Raw genomic sequence first — 5,421 nt, forward strand, 5'->3', positions numbered from 1 at the left:
ATCCTCATGAGTATCTCAGTAGCAATCATCCTCATGAGTATCTCAGTAGCAATCATCCTCATGAGTATCTCAGTAGCAATCATCCGCATGGAGCAGCTCAGTAGCAATCATCCTCATGGAGTATCTCAGTAGCAATGATCCGCATGAGTATCTCAGTAGCAATCATCCTCATGAGTATCTCAGTAGCAATCATCCGCATGGAGTATCTCAGTAGCAATCATCCTCATGAGTATCTCAGTAGCAATCATCCTCATGAGTATCTCAGTAGCAATCATCCGCATGGAGTATCTCAGTAGCAATCATCCGCATGGAGTATCTCAGTAGCAATCATCCTCATGAGTATCTCAGTAGCAATCATCCGCATGGAGCAGCTCAGTAGCAATCATCCTCATGAGTATCTCAGTAGCAATCATCCGCATGGAGTATCTCAGTAGCAATCATCCTCATGAGTATCTCAGTAGCAATCGTCCTCATGAGTATATCAGTAGCAATCATCCTCATGAGTATCTCAGTAGCAATCATCCTCATGAGTATCTCAGTAGCAATCATCCTCATGAGTATCTCAGTAGCAATCATCCGCATGGAGTATCTCAGTAGCAATCATCCGCATGGAGTATCTCAGTAGCAATAATCCTCATGAGTATCTCAGTAGCAATCATCCACTTGAGTATCTCAGTAGCAATCATCCTCATGAGTATCTCAGTAGAAATCATCCTCATGAGTATCTCAGTAGCAATCATCCGCATGAGTATCTCAGTAGCAATCATCCTCATGAGTATCTCAGTAGCAATCATCCGCATGGAGTATCTCAGTAGCAATCATCCGCATGGAGTATCTCAGTAGCAATCATCCGCATGAGTATCTCAGTAGCAATCATCCGCATGGAGCAGCTCAGTAGCAATCATCCTCATGAGTATCTCAGTAGCAATCATCCGCATGGAGTATCTCAGTAGCAATCATCCTCATGAGTATCTCAGTAGCAATCATCCTCATGAGTATCTCAGTAGCAATCATCCTCATGAGTATCTCAGTAGCAATCATCCTCATGAGTATCTCAGTAGCAATCATCCTCATGAGTATCTCAGTAGCAATCATCCGCATGGAGTATCTCAGTAGCAATCATCCGCATGGAGTATCTCAGTAGCAATCATCCTCATGAGTATCTCAGTAGCAATCATCCGCATGGAGTATCTCAGTAGCAATCATCCTCATGAGTATCTCAGTAGCAATCATCCTCATGAGTATCTCAGTAGCAATCATCCTCATGAGTATCTCAATAGCAATCATCCTCATGAGTATCTCAGTAGCAATCATCCGCATGAGTATCTCAGTAGCAATCATCCTCATGAGTATCTCAGTAGCAATCATCCGCATGGAGTATCTCAGTAGCAATCATCCTCATGAGTATCTCAGTAGCAATCATCCGCATGGAGTATCTCAGTAGCAATCATCCGCATGGAGTATCTCAGTAGCAATCATCCTCATGAGTATCTCAGTAGCAATCATCCTCATGAGTATCTCAGTAGCAATCATCCTTATGAGTATCTCAGTAGCAATCATCCTCATGAGTATCTCAGTAGCAATCATCCTCATGAGTATCTCAGTAGCAATCATCCTCATGAGTATCTCAGTAGCAATCATCCTCATGAGTATCTCAGTAGCAATCATCCGCATGGAGCAGCTCAGTAGCAATCATCCTCATGAGTATCTCAGTAGCAATCATCCTCATGAGTATCTCAGTAGCAATCATCCGCATGAGTATCTCAGTAGCAATCATCCGCATGGAGTATCTCAGTAGCAATCATCCTCATGAGTATCTCAGTAGCAATCATCCGCATGAGTATCTCAGTAGCAATCATCCGCATGGAGTAACTCAGTAGCAATCATCCGCATGGAGTATCTCAGTAGCAATCATCCTCATGAGTATCTCAGTAGCAATCATCCGCATGGAGCAGCTCAGTAGCAATCATCCTCATGAGTATCTCAGTAGCAATCATCCGCATGGAGTATCTCAGTAGCAATCATCCTCATGAGTATCTCAGTAGCAATCATCCTCATGAGTATATCAGTAGCAATCATCCTCATGAGTATCTCAGTAGCAATCATCCGCATGGAGTATCTCATTAGCAATCATCCTCATGAGTATCTCAGTAGCAATCATCCACTTGAGTATCTCAGTAGCAATCATCCTCATGAGTATCTCAGTAGAAATCATCCTCATGAGTATCTCAGTAGCAATCATCCGCATGAGTATCTCAGTAGCAATCATCCTCATGAGTATCTCAGTAGCAATCATCCGCATGGAGTATCTCAGTAGCAATCATCCTCATGAGTATCTCAGTAGCAATCATCCGCATGGAGTATCTCAGTAGCAATCATCCTCATGAGTATCTCAGTAGCAATCATCCGCATGAGTATCTCAGTAGCAATCATCCGCATTGAGTATCTCAGTAGCAATCATCCGCATGAGTATCTCAGTAGCAATCATCCTCATGAGTATCTCAGTAGCAATCATCCTCATGAGTATCTCAGTAGCAATCATCCTCATGAGTATCTCAGTAGCAATCATCCTCATGAGTATCTCAGTAGCAATCATCCGCATGGAGCAGCTCAGTAGCAATCATCCTCATGAGTATCTCAGTAGCAATCATCCTCATGAGTATCTCAGTAGCAATCATCCTCATGAGTATCTCAGTAGCAATCATCCTCATGAGTATCTCAGTAGCAATCATCCTCATGAGTATCTCAGTAGTAATCATCCTCATGAGTATCTCAGTAGCAATCATCCTCATGAGTATCTCAGTAGCAATCATCCTCATGAGTATCTCAGTAGCAATCATCCGCATGGAGTATCTCAGTAGCAATCATCCGCATGGAGTATCTCAGTAGCAATCATCCGCATGGAGTATCTCAGTAGCAATCATCCTCATGAGTATCTCAGTAGCAATCATCCTCATGAGTATCTCAGTAGCAATCATCCGCATGGAGTATCTCAGTAGCAATCATCCGCATGGAGTATCTCAGTAGCAATCATCCTCATGAGTATCTCAGTAGCAATCATCCGCATGGAGTATCTCAGTAGCAATCATCCTCATGAGTATCTCAGTAGCAATCATCCTCATGAGTATCTCAGTAGCAATAATCCGCATGGAGTATCTCAGTAGCAATCATCCTCATGAGTATCTCAGTAGCAATAATCCTCATGAGTATCTCAGTAGCAATCATCCTGATGGAGTATCTCAGTAGCAATCATCCGCATGGAGTATCTCAGTAGCAATCATCCGCATGAGTATCTCAGTAGCAATCATCCGCATGGAGCAGCTCAGTAGCAATCATCCTCATGAGTATCTCAGTAGCAATCATCCGCATGGAGTATCTCAGTAGCAATCATCCTCATGAGTATCTCAGTAGCAATCATCCTCATGAGTATCTCAGTAGCAATCATCCTCATGAGTATCTCAGTAGCAATCATCCTCATGAGTATCTCAGTAGCAATCATCCGCATGGAGTATCTCAGTAGCAATCATCCGCATGGAGTATCTCAGTAGCAATCATCCTCATGAGTATCTCAGTAGCAATCATCCGCATGGAGTATCTCAGTAGCAATCATCCTCATGAGTATCTCAGTAGCAATCATCCTCATGAGTATCTCAGTAGCAATTATCCTCATGAGTATCTCAATAGCAATCATCCTCATGAGTATCTCAGTAGCAATCATCCGCATGAGTATCTCAGTAGCAATCATCCTTATGAGTATCTCAGTAGCAATCATCCGCATGGAGTATCTCAGTAGCAATCATCCTCATGAGTATCTCAGTAGCAATCATCCGCATGGAGTATCTCAGTAGCAATCATCCGCATGGAGTATCTCAGTAGCAATCATCCTCATGAGTATCTCAGTAGCAATCATCCTCATGAGTATCTCAGTAGCAATCATCCTTATGAGTATCTCAGTAGCAATCATCCTCATGAGTATCTCAGTAGCAATCATCCTCATGAGTATCTCAGTAGCAATCATCCTCATGAGTATCTCAGTAGCAATCATCCTCATGAGTATCTCAGTAGCAATCATCCGCATGGAGCAGCTCAGTAGCAATCATCCTCATGAGTATCTCAGTAGCAATCATCCTCATGAGTATCTCAGTAGCAATCATCCTCATGAGTATCTCAGTAGCAATCTTCCTCATTAGTATCTCAGTAGCAATCATCCTCATGAGTATCTCAGTAGTAATCATCCTCATGAGTATCTCAGTAGCAATCATCCTCATGAGTATCTCAGTAGCAATCATCCTCATGAGTATCTCAGTAGCAATCATCCGCATGGAGTATCTCAGTAGCAATCATCCGCATGGAGTATCTCAGTAGCAATCATCCGCATGGAGCAGCTCAGTAGCAATCATCCTCATGAGTATCTCAGTAGCAATCATCCTCATGAGTATCTCAGTAGCAATCATCCTCATGAGTATCTCAGTAGCAATCATCCTCATGAGTATCTCAGTAGCAATCATCCTCATGAGTATCTCAGTAGCAATCATCCGCATTGAGTATCTCAGTAGCAATCATCCGCATGGAGTATCTCAGTAGCAATCATCCTCATGAGTATCTCAGTAGCAATCATCCGCATGGAGTATCTCAGTAGCAATCATCCTCATGAGTATCTCAGTAGCAATCATCCTCATGAGTATCTCAGTAGCAATCATCCGCATGGAGTATCTCAGTAGCAATCATCCGCATGGAGTATCTCAGTAGCAATCATCTCTTTAACTTTTGTACGGAATAGCAAGCGCATTATGTATTTTTGAGGATATATAGAAAATGACAACATTCTATTCAGATGCTGTTCTTAATAAACTTTAAGTAATGATAAGTTGAGGACACCTTGATGCAGTTCTGTGGCAGTCTATTGAAATCTACATCTATCCTGTAGGCTACTACTCTAATCAACATCTATACTGTACTGTTGTAATCAACATATATCAACAATCAACATCTATCCTGTAACGATCTAACTTGATCACCCTTTTGCATTTTTTTTATTGTTTCAATTTGATATCACTTCGAGAAGTTCGAGTCTCCATGACATTAGCTAAAATTGAGTTTCAAATATAGAATTTCGTTATTCCAGTTTTCCCGGCTGAATAAATGTAGACCTATGTTAGTAATCGAGTAATTACGGCACTTAGGTACAGAAGAGAAAGGCCACTGTGACTGTATTGAATGAAAAAACACGAATCCTTCTTTTATTTTATTACTTTCATTTAGAATTCAACTAGAATGTATCCTAGTTAAAAAAAAAAACTAGACAAAATCACTCTATTGGTGTTAAGTGCATTTGTGTGGAGAATGTTCCGAATCCACTGAAGCAGAAAGAGGTCAATTCTTCTCTGTTAAGACCTTGGCGTTGTTTGATCAATAGCAAGC

This window comes from Biomphalaria glabrata, chromosome 4 (genome assembly GCF_947242115.1).
Source record: "Biomphalaria glabrata chromosome 4, xgBioGlab47.1, whole genome shotgun sequence".
NCBI classification, from domain to species: Eukaryota; Metazoa; Mollusca; class Gastropoda; family Planorbidae; genus Biomphalaria; species Biomphalaria glabrata.